The sequence below is a fragment of the Rhipicephalus microplus genome, chromosome 6 (assembly GCF_043290135.1).
Source record: "Rhipicephalus microplus isolate Deutch F79 chromosome 6, USDA_Rmic, whole genome shotgun sequence".
In the NCBI taxonomy this organism is placed as follows: Eukaryota; Metazoa; Arthropoda; class Arachnida; order Ixodida; family Ixodidae; genus Rhipicephalus; species Rhipicephalus microplus.
Window position 1 is genome coordinate 124,824,660 of NC_134705.1, and position 20,847 is coordinate 124,845,506.

Consider the following 20,847-nt stretch of genomic DNA (forward strand, 5'->3'; position numbering starts at 1 on the left):
GAAGATTAGCGTGCATTTGAAAAGTAGTTCCCAGACGTTGCTAGCTCTGTGGTAAAATGCCTAATTGCCACTAAGAATGCTTGGATTTGATTCCAGCTGGAACCCTGATATTTGTTCTTTACATTCTTCGAGTTGACGCTACCGATGTCAGGTATTTCTTAACGTTCGCGCGTTAAAGTTGCCCATGTGTGTTCTAAGTGTAAGAAGATACTAAGATACTAAGCCAGTAGATACTAAGTGTCAATCACTTGTGGCACATACCCGCATACAAGCGGCACATACTCACCCGTGGGTAATTGCCACTCTCGTGTGGGAAGTGTTTGACGACCTGTGCGATGGGATTGTGACATTATCCATGTCTTGGGCAGCGCATCATATGCGTCAGATCATCGCACCCTCCTATGACAATTTTGGTTCACGAAGTTAAGGGGGTGACCATGAGAGAGCGTTCATAGATAGATAGATAGATAGATAGATAGATAGATAGATAGATAGATGGATAGATAGATAGATAGATAGATAGATAGATAGATAGATAGATAGATAGATAGATAGATAGATAGATAGATAGATAGATACCCTATAGAAAAAACGTTCATTACAAGAACGGTGGATTCCACCATTCACCATTTTGGTGGATTATGATGCTGGAAATGTTGGTGGCACATGGTGTATGGTGGCGTATGGTGGATCCGATGGTCGACGGCACGCTCCAGCCGGCGATGCGAGAGCGCTAAGCAGCGTCAGGACCACCATGACGAGCTGCCACTAAAGAAATGATAAAAATAATTGTATGAAAAACCATTGAGGAAGCACTCTTTAAAAAGACGCGATAACGCGGAATTGAACCTGCGACCTCAGGATCTCTAACTGAGCACACTAACCACTGCGTCACGCCGCATTGTGATAATTTTGGTGCTAAAGAAGTAGATCGCTCTCTGCGTCATCCTCAATTTAAGCTGAACCCTCTTTGTAAGTCTCCAGGTTTCTGCTCCGTAGCTAATACTGGCAAGATACAGCTGTTATATACCTTCCTCTTGAAGGATAGTGGCAAGCTACCTGTCATAATTTGAGAGTGCTTGCCAATTCTGCTTCACCCCTTTTATATTCTTCTAATTACTTCAATCTCGTGGTTCGGCTCCACGGTTATTACCTGCCCTAAGTAGACATTGTATTTTACAACTTGAAGTGCACTATTACCTATCTCGAAGCGCTGCTCTTTCCCGAGGCTGTTGTACATTACTTTCGTTTTCTGCACATTCATTTTAAGACCCAACTTTCTGCTCTCCTCGTCTAACTCCGTAATCATGTGCTGCAATTCGTCCCGTGAGTTACTCAGCAATGCAATGTCATCGGCGAAGCGCAGATTACTAAGGTACTCACTATGAACTCTTATCCCTAACTGTTCCCATTCTAGGCTTCCGAAAACCTCCTGTACGCACGCGGTAAATAGCATTGAGGAGATTGTGTCTACCTGCCTTACACCCTTCTTGATTGGTATTCTGTTGCTTTCTTTATGAAGCATTATGGTAGCAATTGATCCCCTGTAGATTTCTTCCAGGATGTTTATATATACTTCATCGACGCCCTGATTCCGCAGTGTCTGCATGACGGCTGATATTTCTAGTGAATCAAACGCCTTCTCGTAATATATGAAGGCTATGTATAGTGGTTGGTTATAATCTGAGCATACGACAGATAAGCCCGCACAATTGATTGTGATGTTTTTCGTGCAACGCGCAGCGCAGTCCTGCCAGCGCACCGCTGTTGCTCTGTCATTAGGAACAACTACATAACAGCTTGGCCAAAACGAATGCAGGGCGCCAGAAAGAATATGCTATCATAATGTCTCAGTAAGGATACGAATGGACGAGTGTGTGTTCTCTCACAAGAGCCAGTGAAATGTGGTTGAGTGCGACCGGCGGCTGTCGGTGGGGGAGGCGCGCATTTGGTGGAAGTGCTGCAAGCCGTATCGCATCGATGTTGGTCGCTTTTTGCGCGGACACCGTACACAATAAAAAAGGCTTCACTTAGGTTAAATGATGCCATAGCTGTGCTGTATTGTCATTTTCGCTCGTCAAACTTGTCTATTCTGAAACCCAGAAGGGCCGATAACACTTGTATGGGCTCGGTCGATAGGACTAACCTTTGGTGGAAATCATGGTTGTAGGACAGAAGGGTGAAAATCAAATTCACTGGAGCTCTTCTGGACGCATATTGAAAGTGAAAGTTTGTGCATATTCGCACGCACTTTGTTTACTTTAATGTAGGGCTCAAGCAATAGAGTGTGCAAGAACTGCCAGAGTTGCGTTTCTAGCGTGGCGACATCAAGCGACCGCTGTGTTCTGCTCTAACATTGAAACGGGCACTTGTGAACTGGAGCTCATTTCTTTCCCGACAACTGATGCAAAAGATCACCTTGTGAAGAACACTCTCACAACCTCTGATTTATGCCTGTTCGACAAAAAGGAACCAACATATTGCACTACATCACGAAATTTTTACTCATCTATTGACCCAGCAACTGGTTCAGCAGTTCTTCCTCCCTATCTTGAATGCAATAATGTGAGAGACCTAAATATGAAGGACCACTTTCCCATAAGGCTGCAGTTAACAAAACAAGATGATTTCCTGGCCCATACCCTCAAATGTAAACTACATTCAGTTGGCTGAGAAGGCATTAGGCATTCCACTCACCTGTCACAAGATTTTATTGATAATTATAGCATTGGCACTGCCGTCGCATATTTTACCGCTTTTATTTTACACATAGATAAAAAGTGTTTCCACAATCAAATGGACACTCTAGTAGGTAACGAGTTCCTTGGTGGAACAAAGACTGCAAGCAAGCGCGAAGAAAGCAAAGTAAGACACGGGGTACCCTACGGAAATATACGACTCTGAAAAATCTGGTACAATTTAAACTGATCAAATCACAGAGAAGGTACACATAGAAGCAGACCATACGGACAAGCTGGGATATGTTCTTTTCCTGGAATAACTCACACATTCAAGCATCTAGAGTATAGAATAAATTATTGAGGTTGAAGGGACAACAAGCTCAACCCCTGCCTCAAGTGAACGACGAGGGAAGCACCTTGAAAAATCAGGCAGACTCCCTGGGAGAGCACTTCGAACGTATATCCAGCTCTATTAAATATTCAAAGTCATTCCAGAAATACACAGACAAAGAACTCAAAGCACTGGATCACAAATGCCATCAGAATGAACCTTATAATCGTCCTTTTTCCATTGCAGAGTTCAGGGCTGCCCTCTCTTCGTGTCGGAGCTCTGCTTCGAAGCTTGGCAAAATTGTATATGACATGAGTAGGCGCCTACACTCTGACACACAAAGGACACTGCTTGCAACTTTTGGGCTGATGGAACCATTCCAGACAATTGAGAACAAGTGATAGTAGTTCTCATATTGATGCAGGGCAAATACCTCTCTTTGGTAACAATCTACCGTCCTATTGCACAAACGAGCTGCCACAGCAAAGTGTTTGAAGAAATTCTAAACCACCACTTATTGTATCTCTTGAATCAAACAACCTTCCAGACCCAAATCAGTGTGGCTTTAGGGATGGCAGGTCGACAACTGACCACATTGTGCGTGTAGAGACCTGCATTAGTAATGCACTTGTCCATAAACCATACTTCCTCTCTTTTTCTTGACATTGAAAAAGAATAAAATACGACGGGGCGCTATGGAATTCTTCGTGATTAGTCCGCAATGGGTGTTGCCGCGAACATGCTTAAAATTATTGAGAGTAACTTACCAAACCATTCATTTTGTGTCAGGATTGGTAACACGTTTTTAAGATCTTTCATTCAAAAAACTGGCGTACCTCAAGGCGGTGCACTTAGGTGTACCCTTTTAATTGTAAAAATGACTCCTTTGCGATACTTGATTCCCAAAGACAAATTCTACTCCGTGTATGTCGATGTTGTGTAAGTAGGATTCAGGTCTTGTAACCTAATTATCTGTGAGCGACACGTAAAAGTTACCCTAACGAAATATCGAAATGGGCGGATGAAAATGGCTTTAAACTTAATGCGCAGAAATGCTCCATTGTCCTTTTTACTAGAAAAAGTGGCTTGTTCTCAGATCCCGCTATTGAATTTCATGGACAAGGCTTAGCGCTGTATGCAGAGCAAAAATATTTAGGCGTTACACTTGACTCCAGGCTTACTTTTATTATCAACTTGATATCCCTCAAGGCTAGATGCCTGAAAACAATGACTATCCCGAAGATCTTATCACACACCCACTGTAAACAGAAATAAGCCGAGATGGGAGTAAATGACCTTGTCCTCTAGCGCACGCCCCGATGGGAGTTTTATAAACACCTCCGTTGGGAGTAAAAAATTTTCCACATCAGTAGGGGGTTTTTGCATGGTGCCAGGGGGGTTTTTATTTACATCCATTGGGGAACTTTCTCAGGTCAGTATGGGAGTAAATTTTTTGCATCGACAAAGAAAAAAAATTACGTCAGCAGCCGTACCATGCGCAAGCGTAACTTTAATTACATAACATTTAATAGTCACAACGATGATTGCAGTACACAAACATTATCACAATGTGCACGTTATATCACAACACTCGCACTCACCACAGCTTGCCACACGCAGTACACACCTAACATATAGTCACCGGGTATATATATGCACCACATTTTTACCTCTCATGTAGCCCTAGTGAAAGCCTTTTTTCACTATTAATTAGGCAATAAATACGCACGGCGTAAGTATGAACTTGCGGTGGTCTGATGTAAGCACTTCAACACACATGCCTTTTATCCTAAGCCTGCCTAATATTTATTATTTTTTTACTATTGCGAAAAAGTTTCATCAGTTGACGCTCTGTCGTACGGGCTGAATTTGCATTAGCAGTACTGTTTGTGGACCCGTAAAATGCACGGAATCATACACAAAGTGCGCGCGGCCTTGAATGAACACATTAACGAGGCACATTTAGCAGCTCCAGCGATGAACCGAGGTAGACCGCCGCTACCGCGTTCGACGACTAGGCCTCACTCACGAGTACGGCACGGGGATTCGATGAATGACAGCTGGCGATCACAAAATGCTTGCTGATGTACAGTTTACGTCTCGTTTTTCCCATGCACAGAAATAGGTGTCCGCTATCCACGCAGTTTAAGCTACGGAGCGATAGACTTAAACGAATGAGACGGTGCGCAGTCGCTGTTCCCGTTGCTCGCATGCATTGCATGTATAGCTCGCAGAGCTCGCTACGGCGGCCGGTGCGCAGTGCGAGCTCGATACGATGCCGGCTTGATACCGACGCCATAGCGAGGCGTTCTTACCACTTAGATGTTACAGCCGGTGAAATACCGGTGACACTCCGAAAAGCCACTATCGGCGGAGACGGGGCGAGCGCGTCGCCGGCGCAACTCTCAGACCGGTTGCCGGCCAGCCTGCCGTAGTCGAGCGAAGCCTACTTCGAACCTCTTCGAAGTTTTACGGTGCAATCGCTGACGATCGTACTTCGCCTCGTTCGGCGCTCGCCTTGTAGTTAGTCATTGACAGCTGCGGTCGCAAGGCACAAAAGACTGTTATACATCCCAGCAGCCTTCATTTTTTGTGAAACACATTCTGTGCATCGCCGGTGGTCGGTGCTAGCTCGTAGCGCTTGCCGCGGTGGCCGGTGCGCAGTGCGAGCTCGATACGATGCCGGCTTGATACCGACGGCTAAGCGAGGCCTTCTTACCACTTAAATGTTACAGCCGGTGAAATACCGGTGACACTCCGAGAAGCCACTATCGGCGGAGACGGGGCGAGCGCGTCGCCGGCGCAACTCTCAGACCGGTTGCCGGCCAGCCTGCCGTAGTCGAGCGAAGCCTACTTCAGACCACTTCGGTTTCTGATGGTGAAACTCCAGGAGCAGCCGCTGATGATCGTAACAGCTTCCTTTTGCTACCATTAATTTATTCTTCGAAGTTTTTTGTTACTCGGCCCTTTGAAGCGTGGCATTCACGACGTTTCGTTGAGGAATCGGACTGATGTGCAGCGTGGTTTAACGGTGCGAAATATATTGAAATGTTCTCAGTAAATACCAACCGGTCGTTTCTGTTCTTCGCTGCACTTATAATTTCGTTGCCTGTTGACAGATGCTTACACGGTTAGCCACACAAAGCACATGTGTTTCACACTGACGTGCAAACATATGCCCGTACACACACATACACACACACACACACACGCACGTCACGCCCAAAGAGTGTTTTTTAAGCTCCTATAGGGAGTTTGTAACCACGTGACCTGAAACTCCCTGGGGAGTTTAACAAGGTCATGTCGTTCATAAACTCTGTGATTAAGGAGGGGGCGTTTTACGATGACATGTGCTGAGTTCACTCCCTAGCAGGGAGTAAATAATTGGGGCAGGGAAGTTTTGTGGGCTCATGTGCTGGAGAAACTCCCATCTCGGCTAACTTTTGCTTACAGTGACCTGATGGGGTTGTGACAGAAAATGACTCAGTTAAATCTTTACAGAAACCTTGTTTTATCACGGCTGGACTACAGCGCTGTAGTTTATCAATCGGCTTCACACAGTGCCTTGAAGATGTTGGATCTTATTCATCATTGAGGCATACGCCTCGACGGTGCTTTCGGAACAAGCTTTATTCAATGACTGTATGTCGAGTCTAATGAATGGTCACTTGACTTACAACGTTCACACTGTGCTTTTAATTATTTCCTGAATGTACATTTTGAAAAACACTACCCTTGCTATCCCACAATCAATGATACCTCATCTGCACTACTTTTTCACCACAAAGCCACAGTAAGAGAGTCATTTGCACTTCGAATTAAGAGGCTGTGCGAAGATATGTGTGTTCTACTTCTTGAGTATCGCCTAATGCCTTCATCTAAACCGTTCTCGCCATGATTGTGGAACATTGTCGACTGCGACACGTCATATACGGAAGTGACTAAACATGCTTTGGACGCCCATATTCGCACACATTTCCCTGAGTTGCAGTCGAAATGCTCCTGCCACGACTATTACACAGATGCGTGGAAGTCTCAGATCGGTGTGTCTTTTGCAGCCGTTGGTCCATCCTTCTCTGTATCAGATGTTCTACATCCCAAGTATATTTACAGCAGAGGCATATGCCTTACGTTCTGCTGCCAAATACATCAAACTTAAACAGGCTAAGGCTGTCGTATACACACACTCACTGAGCGTGGTGCAAGTCCTAATGTCATGCCGGAATTCAAAAAAAAAACTTTGTAGTCGTGGACTTGTATTCACTACTATGGTCTGTCTACACCTCTCGCCAACATATAACAGCGTGCTGAATGCTTGGGCACAGAGGTATGGAAGCAAGTGTACTGGCAGACCGAATCGTTAATTCACTCCACGCAAACGCAAAGAAAACATCCGTTGCTTTCCCTGCACAAGATCTAAAGCCATATCCGCGATGAAAACTACTAACTCAGTGGCAACATGACTGGGACTCTCAATCTTTAAACAAACTCCACATACCTAAACCACAGTTAGGATATTGGCCATCATTAACCAAGTCAAGGCGAAGTGATGCCCTAATCTATCCCCTCAGAATAGGATGCACTTACAGTACGCACAGTTTTTTATTGACTGATGAGGAGCATCCCCTGTGTGGTAGATGTGGCGAAAGGTTTACTGTTCAGCATGTCCTGTTGGAATGTTTTGAAGCACTTCCCTTTAGCATATAAACAATGCATACCTCTTCGCTCTTATTTTGTTGATTTTTTTAATAATTTTAAAGGTCCTCGACGAGGGTATTACTTCTCTCTTTTCCTAGGCAGAGAACCACTATTTATCACAAAATTCGTGTCAGCTTTCGTGAGCGGTGTCCGCATGCTCAATATTATCTGCTCTAGTAATCGCAACACTGCCCCCCATGAGAGGCAGTAGTTGCGATTTCTATTTGCAATGGCACATATCTCCTGGACCTTGTACTCAAGGTCTTTGTGAGGCTGATGTGATACTTCGTACTTCACCCATTAACAGTCAAGACACTATTTTTCTTTAATTTGACATCCCCTGCTCATAGCATCCACCCCACTTCAGCAGCCGCTATAATTTTATTTCCATACATTTTAACGCACTTAAAGTTTTTATTTTAAGGCTGCCCTACAGACAATGCATGAGCCATAAAGCCATACAACATAACCGCAGTTTTCGCGCTCTTGGGCCAAACCATGGCCCTTGTGCCGCTAAACATCACACATCGTCATCATCATCACCATTTCACAAATCGGACCACGCCGACCTAAGCGATAATGCGACAATGGCTTACGTATGATGATGTAGTACGCAAACAGTAGACTAGATAGGTATGTGGAGTTTAACGTCCCAAAACAACCACATGATTATCAAAGACGCCGTAGTGGAGGGCTCCGGAAATGTCTACCACAAGAGGTTTTCTATCGTGCGCCCACACTGAGCACATTGGCATACAGCATTTTCGCCTCCTTCGAAAATGCAGCCGCCGCAACAGGAATTCGATTTCACGACCTGCGGATCAGCAGCCAAGTACCTTAGCCACTAAACCACCACGGCGGGGCGCAAACAGCAGGCTAGAAACGCGATTTGGCACGTCGTCAAAATACAGAAAAAAGGGCTGCCGAAATTAAGCTGTGCATTTCTTCTCTGCGATGGAAAGGTCCGTGCTGATTAAATGGCATTTAGGTTGGCAACAATGGTCCTTCGTCGGCATTTCGGTGTTTCGCAATCAGCACAAAGCTTCTTTGCAGTGTTTGTACATATTGATACAGAACAGCTGCAGCAGCCTTGCTGCATGAAAGAGAAAGCCGACGAAAGTTGTTGCTGGTTGTTGGTGAACTGGCGCCATGTTGTTCGCTGAGCTCTGAGCATCGCATATAGTTTTATTAAGTTACGCATAACAATATGTCTTTCCCGTGTCTAACATTGTGATGCTGATGACAGATTGATGATTGATTGATTTGTGATGTTTAATGTGCCAAAACCACCATATGATTATGGGAGACGCCGTAGTGGAGGGCTCCGGAAATTTCGACCACCTGGGGTTCTTTAACGTGCGCCCAAATCTGAGCACACGGGCTACAACATTTCCGCCTCCATCTGAAATGCAGCCGCCGCAGCCGGGAATCAAACCCGCGACCTGTGGCTCAGCAGCTGAGTACCTCAGCCACTAGACAACCGCGGCGGGGCGATGGTGATGACAGAAATCCACTAGTTCCGGTACAGAGAGCACTGGAGCACTGCTCCCGTGTACCGGACAAACGTGAGCACTTTGTGTGCTGGAATGAGCACAATCATTGTGGTATTCTGTTACTGAGTCTCTTTGCTGTTATCATTGCAGGCATTTCGCTTGTAGAAACTGCTGCTCGGATGTCTCTTCAACCTTTTTCAATCGGGAGCCTTCTTCTGACTCCCCCCGCCATAATGTCCAGCACCACTATGTGAACGTTATAGTTGACTCATGTAACTTGTCTTGAACTTTCATAGGTGGTAGTGCCTATGTTTGATGGCTTGCTCTTGATTCGGTGTACTCCATATCAACATATTGGGATAGTTGCTAAAACAGATGAAATCTTCCTCATTTTTTTCTGTAGTGCTACCTGCTGCAGCTTGCACCACCATTCACTGGTTACTTGGTCCACCATGCTCCGACATTTCGGGTCCTCCTGTTAGTCTGACTGAAATTATTTATTTTCCTTTTGGCAGATCTGTCATTAAGCTAACTTTTGGTATTTGCTCTAGCCTTCATGTCCTGAATGCATAATTGCACTTGATGGGCCGCGCAACATATACGCGAACAGCTGAATTTTTAATTTTTTTCCCTCTGTGAGCAACACGCATCTATCGCAAGCTGGCCACTTCAGCGAATTAAATGATCCCAGGGCTCTTTGTAACTTCGATTTAAAGTTGAGGCGAAGTAGAAGACGAACATACCGTGGCCATTAGGAGACAAGTGCACGAACACGAGCGACAACGCCTAAAAGAGGCGAACGCGCTTTGCCACACCTCTGGCACCACTTTAAAGCAAGACCTTCATGTCAGTCGTGGCAGTTCACTAGTGATGGTGAAAACGCATTGAAGTCGGCGAGCTCTAAGGAACCCCATCCGTGTAGGGTGTTTATCAATTGTTTGCCGTTAGTAATCTGAATGCAATACGCTCTGATGCCGAGTGGTCCCACGCCACGCGCTGCAGAGCGCGGAGTCGTACGCTTTACGCCTGGTGCTGGAGCTTTTTCTTCAAGTAGTTTTTTAAAATCTATTTATATGTTATAGTTTCATATCTGTGACAAAAATACATCAGTTGGGCAATGGTGGCCAATGGCATAGACTATTTTCAAGCTAAAAGCTAAGAATTACTCTTTTGAGACAACTGTTCACCAGCAGCGCCACTTTTGATAAACCAAAACACAATTCAACGTTATTTTGAAGAATAACTGTGAAAGCGAGAAAAACGATTAAAAGCCCATATGTATCCAACTCAATATGAGCGCAGGTTTGTGTTATCTGTGTCACTTGCCAACTACAATATTCCTAGCAACACAAGCTTTTTCTGCAGCTTTCCATATTTGAGTCTTAATACGACCACTTACTGTTTCTGTTCACACCTGAAAATAGTACTAGAAAAATTGCAGTGATTCATACCTTTGAGACACTGAAATGCTGTGTACAAAGCTGTGAACCACCAGAAAAAACATTGTGCCTGTATGTTGAGGCATAGCAGGACATTGCATGCTAATTTGTTTTGATGGTGTAAAAATAACCTTAAAAATGCACTGAGAACACTAGAAATTTCTTTAGCTGCGCGTTTCTACTAGAAGATAAACAGCATATAAGATTTTTTGTTCACGCATACTCACTCACTCTCCTTGTTTTAGCTAAACTTGATCTGACGTTGAAAGAAAATTCACAACAGTATTCTCATCTAGTGCAGAGAGCATAGGAAGTCGGACCCAATCAGGCTCACGTGGATTGTTCAATATTAGCTGTTTATATTTAAAGACCCTATGTTTCTCTCTCTCCATCAACTTACTCCTCTCCTGTGCCAGGGCGATTATCTGTTTTGTCTGTGCATCACGTTGAGAGAGCGCAGCATGTAGAAGGGTATACGAGGCACCTGGTGATGCCTGTGGAAACAGCGCACGCTCAAGTGGTTGCGACCACATCCTAAATATCAAAGTTTACAATTTTTCACTCAAGCGACATGTTCTCCTCTCCCCCTCCCCCGTCCTAGCCTAGCATGTTTACGGCCTTTCAAGGTGGGTGCGGTGCTTCCTCTCTGTTAAAGCAGAAATTGAAGGCGTCACGCGCAGTATGATGTCACATGCACCCTTCGGGCGACGTAGCTGTGTCGGCTCGTGTCATTTGATACTAGCGCATGCGCAATAGATGTGCGGGCTCGTTTCAATCTTGCTTCCACAGCGTTTATTGTCTCCGCTGGCATGCGTTTACCCACCGGTAGAACACGCGATGCGCGGGGGTATGTTACCGATTTGGACCTTATACGCAAAAGGACGGCGATACCTACATACACGGGCAGAATTTGTAGAATTGCTCTTGCAATAAAACTGTAACATTGAACCATGAAGATCGGTGACAATTACTCGCTCCGCAGGCTATCCATCAACAAGTCGTTTCTGTACAAAAATGCGCCACTCACCTATGAATTGTGTCTGCATTAAATTGCATCCTGTTAATGGCCCTTTCATTGGAAAGGAACAGCGCAGTCAACTTTACGACTTTTTTCAAACGGTTTTCTGGATGATTCCTGCGTGCCTGAAAAGAAAGCAGCGTATACGTTGGTACTGTATGACTCGTTCTTTCCATGAACAAATTTGTATCCATGGGCTCTGCTTAGGTTTTAGATGCCAAGCAGATTATCAACGAGGCATGTCTTCTGTCGTGCCGCAGCTACCTCTGGAAATCACGATGATTCTGATGGCAATGAAAAGCAAGCACGTTATGGTTATGGACACACACAATTTCAATCTGCCCTCATGGCACAGCAAATAGAAGGTACCCACAATGCGTCATGACGATGACGATGCAATGACGCTGATGATCACAAACAATGATTAGCCTGTGCTGTATATTTCGTCTCAATATGTTCTTCCATAAAATTTGTGCGAAGGCAAACAAGCAACAAACACCAGGGGAACGTGCACAGACCTCGTATTTGCCAACTTCAGGCTAGATGCAATACACAAAGCAGCATTAATGAAGGCAAAACGAAAACTATCACTAACACAACATACAAATTATGATAATAAGACATTAAATGTAATTGTGCACCGCTTTGTCACTCATCGACATGCGTGAGTGGTCAGTGGCGCAGGGGATTCGCGGTAACGCCGAGCTATCACACTGCTTCGCCCACTCATCATCATTCACTTCGTGGAGAAGCCGACGTTTTTGTCATGCGTCTGATCGACAGGTTATTCAGTGAAAACAGTAGTCCACGTTCGAAATTAATTTGATGTTGTTCAAAATATATGCGAATTATAATGATTGCCATAACTTTTTACGATCACTCTTACTTCGAAGGCTATTATAAACGTGCAATGATAGTTTATAGATAGATGTCTTAGTTTACACAACCATAGCAAATAGAGAAATGTGTCAATTTGTAATTGATTAGTGTAGATACTGCTGAAGCCTAACAATTCCTAAGTATACTGATTAGCTACAGTTATATGAGCGCCTGAGTCACTCAACGCAGCATTTTCCTCTCTCGCATTACATATTCAAAAACATGATGTGGGAGAAGTCATTCTTCTCCATTGTCTTGATACTTTCCTTCTCAAGTTGAATAGCTTTTATGAATATGTAATGGCGCCAGGCATTCTCGTTATCATTGCAAGCAGACGTTTCAGAGCCGCAAACTACCTCAAAGTCAGGTATGATTACTCTCATTAAAATGTATCACGCTACATACTACAGTTATAAAAGAAATACAGTGCTTTATTCCACCTATTTTGTTATGTTTACGTTAAGAGTAAAGCACAATCTTGGCGTTTCTCCCACTATGCGTTCACTTTCACTTGAATTTTTTACATGTACTTGAGTGCTATTAAGACAAGCGGCTGAAATTTGGATAATTACGGAAAAAGATATGAGGCGCGAAGCTTGCAAAAAAAGAACTGAAAAATATAGATACGGCATTGAAACATAGTGTGACTGCAGAAATGATATGAAATAAACAGTGGTGGCATATATTCTATGTGATAATAAATTAATGTTGTGGACCCCAGTCACTCTCATAGTGCGTGGGATTGGAAACCGATTGATTGAGACATAGGGTTGAACATCCAAAAACTACTATATGATTATGAGTGACGCCGTAGTGGTGATTTCGACCACCTGGGAAGATTGTAAACCAGTGCAAGGTTAAGAAACGGAAATTGGAAAGGCAGCCGAAGGAACATTATCGTAATACTGTTATAACTACTATGATAATGTTTTGATATTGTGACGACGCGAGATTGACGAGCACACAAAGCGCCTCAAACAAATACGATTTATCGATCGCAGGAAAAAGACTGCAACGACTTCTTCGTCTTTTGCCCTCGGCCAAAGACACTCGCGCTGCTCCGTTGTCCTCACCACTGGCACATACGCGCGTCATTATTCCCCCTTTAAAAAAACATCGCCCCGATGTTAAACGTTTGAGAAGCAAGGCGAAACCAAAACTGCACAGTTAGTCGCTGAAAGTAAGGCTTTCTTCGAAGCACGTGGACAATTTCTGGTGAGTGTCTGCGCCGCTTTGAACACTGCACGCCGTCCGGAACAACCTCGTAGTTGACGTCACTAATGCGTCGCAGAACCTTGTAGGGTCCGAAGTATCTTCGCAACAGCTTTTCAGAAAGCCCACGCTGACGAACAGGTGTCCAGACCCAAACTTTGTCGTCCACGTTGTATATGACAGGTCTGTACCGGAAGTTGTAATACTTGGCATCGTCGTCTTGCTGTTTGGTGATTCGCAACCTGGCAAGTTGTCTGGCTTCTTCTGCTAGCTGGGTAAACTATTCGGCGTCTGTCTCATTGCCATCATTTTCACGAGGAAGCATTGCTTCTAACGTTGTTGTAACCTCGCGTCCGTAAAGGAGGCTAGAGGGTGTCTTCCGAGTGGTCCCTTGACGAGCCGTGTTGTACGCGAACGTGACGTAGGGCAAAATGATGTCCCAGTTCTTGTGCTCTACATCTTCGTACATGCTTATCATGTCAGCCAAGGTCTTGTTGAGGCGTTCGGTGAGCCCGTTGGTCGGGGGATGATACGCCGATGTCTTCCTGTGAGCTGTACCACTTAGTCGGAAGATGGTGTCCAAAAGCTCGGTCATAAACGCAGTACCTCTGTCGGTGATGACTATTGCGGGAGCACCGTGTCTTAAGACGATGGCTTCGATGAAAAATTGCGCCGCTTCAGCTGCCGTTGCCCGTGGCAGAGCGCCTGTCTCCGCATATTGGGTCTGGTAATCCGTGGCAACGATTATCCACCTGTTTCCAGTGGCAGACTCTGGGAAGGGGCCCATAAAATCCATGCCAATTTGTGCAAACGGTGTCGCCTGCTCTCGAACAGGCTGCAGCAGGCCAGCTGGTTTTATGGATGGTGGCTTGCGGCGCTGGCAATCTAGACATGCCTGCACGTAGGTTTTGACAAGTTCGGCAAGTCTTGGCCAGTAATAGTTCTGCCTTATCCTCGCCAATGTTCTTGCGTAACCCAAGTGACCAGCGGTAGGTTCGTCGTGACAGGCTTGCAGTACCTCACAGCGAAGCGAAGAAGGAACGACGAGCAAGTAGATACTGCCGGTGGGTGAAAAGTTCCTCTTATAGAGAACGTCATTTCGCAAGCAGTACGACGGCAGCCCTCTCGCAAATAACTTCGGAACGCTATTGGCTCGCCCTTGTAGGTAATCTATAAGTGCTAGCAGCTCAGCATCGCCACGCTGCTGTTGAGAAAAGGTGGCAGTGTCCACAATTCCGAGAAAGGCCGTGTCGTCATCGTCGTTGTACGGGGTGCCGTCTCAACAGGAGACCGAGAAAGACAGTCGGCATCGGTGTGTCGTTTTCCCGACTTGTGGGCAACAGTGAAGTCAAATTCTTGGAGCTGAAGAATCCATCGTGCGAGGCGGCCGGACGGATCTTTCAAGTTGACTAACCAACAGAAAGAGTGGTGATCGCTGATAACGGTGAATGGGCGGCCGTACAAATAAGGACGAAACTTCAGGACTGCCCATACCGTTGCAAGACATTCTTTTTCCGTCGTAGTGTAATTTGCTTCAGCGTGGGACAGCGTCCTGCTGGCGTAGGCGATCACGTTTTCGTTGTTGTCCTTCGACTGTACGAGCACTGCTCCAAGACCCACATTACTAGCGTCTGTATGAAGTATTGTCGGCGCGTCTTCATCGAAGTGGGCCAGCACGGAGGGTGTTTGCATTCGCTGACGAAGCTCGTGAAATGCCTGCTGTTGGTCTTCGCCCCATCTGAAGGGGGTATCTTCCCGAGTAAGCTGTGTCAATGGTCATGCGATGCGCGAAAAATTAGCAATAAACCACCGGTGATAGGCACAGAGTCCTAAAAAACGTCGCACTGATTTTTTGTCTGATGGCGTTGGGAAGTTTGCCACGGTGGCAATTTTATCCGGGTTGGGTCGGATCCATTGGCTGCTCACGACGTGACCGAGGAATCGAAGTTCGTGGAAGCCGAAGTGGTTTTTTTCTGGTTTTAGAGTAAGACCGGCCAAGCGTATTGCTTCAAAAACTGCTTCGAGCCTTCGTAAGTGTTCCTCGAAAGTCGCCGAAAAGACAATCACGTAATCGAGGTACACCAAGCAGGTTTGCCACTTAAGTCCCGACAGAACCGTGTCCATGAGACGCTGGAATGTTGCTGGCGCCGAACACAAACCGAAAGGAAGAACCTGAAATTCATAAAGTCCGTCGGGTGTAACGAAGGCGGTCTTCTCACGATCTCTCTCATCCACTTCAATTTGCCAGTAGCCGCTTTTTAAGTCCATAGACGAAAAGCAGCGTGCGTTTTGTAGTCTATCCAATGAATCATCAGTACGCGGCAGAGGGTAGACGTCCTTCTTTGTGATCTGATTAAGCTTACGGTAGTCGACGCAGAAACGCAAGCTACCGTCCTTCTTTTTGACGAGTACTACAGGTGATGCCCAAGGACTGTGAGACGGCCGAATAACCCCATCTTCTAGCATCGTTTTCACCTGTTTTTGAATTGCCTCACGCTCCTTTGGGGCGACTCGATAAGGATTTTGCCGGATGGGTCTGGCATCGGAATCCGTGATGATGCGGTGTTTTGTCAGTGCCGTGTGACCAACTCTTGATGTGGATGAGAAGCAGCCGTGGAACTTGTTGATCAGCGTGAGAAGGCGGTCTCGCTCAATGGGAGATAACATTGGACCAACGTCTACAGGTGTCGGTGTAGTGATAGTAGACGCTGCTGCTTCCTCCACTAAATGAAAATCTTCAGTTTGCGAGAGTTCGTCAAAATGGGCAATAGCCGTGCCTTTAACTATGTGTCGGCGTTCTCTGCTGAAATTTGTCAATAGCAGTTCAACGCATCCGTCAATAACAGTGATGACAGCCCTGGCAACAGAAACGCCGCTAGTGAGTGCGAGCTCCTTGATGTGTTCAGCGATGCCAGTACCATTTTGTAATTTGTCACGGTGCACGGATACGAGAGAACAACTTCGTGGCGGCAGTATGACGTCGTCATCGGCAATACGGAAGCGAGGTGGCTGGTGTTCCTTATCTGTAGCAGTCTCCGAGCTTACAGTGAACGTTACGCTTCTGTCACGGATGTCAATCACAGCCCCGTATTCACGCAAGAAATTTATTCTCAATATGAGCTGTTTACAGCACTCGTGGAGAATGACGAGGGTGGCGACAAAGGTAGAACCAGCAATGAAGAGTCGAGCCGTGCACTTTCCAACCGGTGTCATCAACTGACCTCCTGCAGTTCTTATATTGGGTCCCTGCCATGGCATTTTCATCTTCCTTAGTCTTTCGGCTAGCTGTAGGCTTACTATAGAAAAGTGGGAGCCAGTGTCCACAAGTGCCGTCACTTGGTGGCCGTCAATATGTACGACGAGGTCAGCGCTGATAACGTCGGTTACGTCGGCAGTTGTCTCATTCGTCGAATTAGTCGTTGCTGTCGTTTTCTGCGGTATCGATGGCTTCGAGTTGTCATTTGTCTGCAATGGGGGCTGTTCGGAATTTCGAATATTGGCAACCCCACCCCCCAAGGTCGCTGCGTCTAGTTTCCCCATCGTGGGCTAGGGGACGGGACCTGCCCCTGGTGACGTCGGCAAAACTGCGATGATTAGGTGAACTGGGCCGCGCAGGAGATGGAGAACGTGATCTGGGCATTACTGAATTTTGCGGCGGTGTGTTCACAGGGGCGTAGTTGTACATGCGTTGATCGTCGTACGCAATGTAATCAGGGTAGCGAGGAAATCTCGAGTACTGAGCGTCGCGTCGCGATAACGGCAAACTCTGCAGACGTCACTCTGTAGAAAGCATACCGGTCGACGGTCAGCGGTACGCCACAAATCGGTTTTCCGACGCTGGTAGGTAAGTGGAGACTCGCTATTGGGCCACGTTGTGGGGCTACGTTGTGGGGCATGTTGGTTATACGGCATTCGTATTGTAGGAGGAATCGGTGAGGTTGCGAAAGTGGTCGGTGCTGACAGTGGCTGTGTTTGCAGGGTTGGTGGTGGTCCAGTCATTGGGGTCTGCTGTGCTGAAGGAGCGACGACGGGGCGTCGGACTGCATCAGCATAAGTAAAATGTCGTCGCACACCATTATAGCCGGATGAAGAGAGAGCCTGGCGGACCTCATCCCGGACAACATCAGCGACAAAAGACAATGCCGGCGTCAGTTCAGTTGCTGGAATTAAACTAAGCTGCCGAAGCTCCTCCCTCAAAATCTCCCGGATGACTTCCCGCAGAGGCCTGTCGTTGTCGCAGAGGCTCGCCGCAGTCGTAACAGGGCTACTCGCTCGAACGTTGACCGCGTTCTGCTGGTGGTACCGTTGCTGTAGGACCCGTTCAATAGCTGTGGCTTCTTTCGTGATCTCAGCTACTGTTGTTGGCGGATTTCTCAAAAGCCCAGCAAACAGTTGCTCCTTCACGCCCGCAGATACCGCAGCTTCCTGTCTTCCGGCATCTCGGGATCCGCCCTGCCGAAAAGACGGGTCATGTCCTCGGCGAACATAGCGACGCTCTCGTTTGGTTTTTGAATTCGAGCTTCCAAGAGACGTTGCGCATTCTTCTTTCTGTCAAGACTACTAAAGGTGTCAATCAGCTGGTTGCGGAAGTCATCAAACGTAGCCATGCTTCTTTCCCTGTTGATGTACCACGTCTGGGCCTTGTCTTTCAGGTAGAAGTACACATTCGTGAGCTTGTCTTCTGGGGTGGCCCACTGGTTGTACTTCGCGCTGCGTTTGAACTGGTCCAGCCAGTCTTGTGCATCTTCATAGGTCTCACCATGAAAGCAGTCAGGAATCATGGGATTCTGAAGTGTCATGTGCAATGTAGCTGCAGTGGCCATGGTGGTTGAAGGAGGCAAGTGATTGCTGGAAGTTTCTGGAAAGGGATTGAGCTCGGGAGCTAGGCCTCGCAGACGGCGGCTGGAATGGTGGACTGGTGTGTCGACGGGTGGTGGTGATTCCGGGCTTGAATGTCGGGTCTGCGAAGGGGTGTCAAGCTTGAAGACGTACCCCGCACTTTCACCAGTGTGACGACGCGAGATTGACGAGCACACAAAGCGCCTCAAACAAATACGATTTATCAACCACAGGAAACAGACTGCAACAAATTCTTCGTCTTTTGCCGTCAGCCAAAGACACTCGCGCTGCTTCGTTATCCTCACCACTGGCACATACGCGCGTCAATATGCACATTGTGACAACTGCGATATAAGTAACATTGATAAGAAGAATAAGCATGTAATTGGCAGGCTTGGCTCTCAGTTCTGTTACAGTTAAAGCGTGTTTTGCCACAGTGTCAGTACACAAAGTGTTCCTGAACAAAACAAAATCAGCGTCAAGCCATTTGGTTAAAGACACAATAATTAAGACAGGATAAAATGAGTATCTTTTTTTTTACTTTAACGATAACGCACACGCCCCAAAGCTTTCTTCGCAGGCAGACAGGCTTCTGAAAAATGTTCCTATTTCTATTCGTCTGCCTTGATCTATGAAAAACTCCACAGTACTGAGAGGTATGTTTTTTTCATGAGTTGTCCTTCAGTAAAAACACTTGTTTGCAAATATGTTAGTGTTGTGACGTCTTGTATTACGCGACAAAACATCTGTTTACTGTGAGTTGGACCGGCAATTATTAGGTTCGGAGCCTTTTTTTTTAAACGGCATTCCAGAATACCTTTTAGTTTAAATTTTTTTGGCGAAATGGTAGGTTAAATATTTGTGGCGCTCCTTCAATGTACATTTTACATTTGGGACAGCAGTGTTCACAAGCAAACTTGAAGAAGCATATATCGCTTCAGTCCTCAGTGACCTTTTTTGGCTATGTTTGAAAGAAACATTGTCGATTCCCTTTCTGGCTTGAAAACATTTTCAATACAGCATCAGCAACGCCTATGAAGGTCGCGGGCTTCAATCGCAGCCACCTTAGCCATATTTGTATGCAGGGCATATGTCAGTGACCCCTTTACCTACTTCCAGTTCCACGTAAATAACGCCGGATGGCGACAATTTCCAGAGCTCTCCACAACGACATCCTTTATAATGATACTCTGGTTCCTGCACGTGAAAGTGATCGTATTGTTGTGGCAACACCTATGTGAATATTCTTCAAACAGCGGAAAACATCTTTGACATCTTTAGGTAAATTTAACATGTTTAGTTTTGACGCATGAAGCGTCTGATAGCTGCTCCATTGGATTATTGTAGCTACGGCTGAAGATTGCTTAATTGCGGTTTTGTACCCGGAACGAGAGAAGGTTTATTACCCTTAGCTGTCTGCCCACTGCAAGCTTAAGAAGCGTAGCATCCTTTAGTACGATTTCGTTATAGAGCGACTACAGTCTCACGAGCGTATTCTCAATAAAGGCCTAGCACTACAATATGGACCGCCATTTGAGGCATGATACCCGGAACTCCCGGGTATCATGATACCCGGGGAAAGATACTCGGGGAAAGGGCTACCTCCGGCGAAAGATAGATGATACCCCCGGGGAAGAGCTAAGTGATACACGAAGAAAGAGTGCTGGCTTCAACTCTGTTAAAGTCAGTGCTCTTTCGGTCCTTGTCTCTTCTTCTGTAGTTACGTTGTAACTACTCGTAGTCTTGTGCTGTGCAAATATGTTGACTCTGTTGGTAGCCGTTCTCACGCTCTAGCTCTATCAGCTTTCTCTTTAAACGTCGCTTCTTAGAAGCCTTTTAAGCGCGGAGAGTACACCATGGGGCCCTGTGTGTTGACCAGGTGTGCACACGACCGCAAAGCACCCCGCCATCTTAACAATACTTGGTAATTACGTATAGCGGAAGAGGATAAGCTCGTCTCCGTGCCGCAACTATGTCTCGGTCGGTTCAGTGGTCACGTCAACGGCCTTCTCGATGGAACACGTGCATGCCAACGACGACTTAAACTCAGATGACCGCGCATGACGTGATTTTTGCAAGACGCGCGTCCGAGTAAGCTTTCTCCTTCTAGTCCCAAACTGGGGCGGCCTTCACGGCGCCACTCGTGAACCGTGTCACGGCCGCTGCGCGCACCCGATCCAGGCGGCCGTGACCATGGGAACGAAGGAGTCTCCTTTTTTCCCCGTGTGCGGGTCTTCCGCCTTCGCTTTCGTGGAAC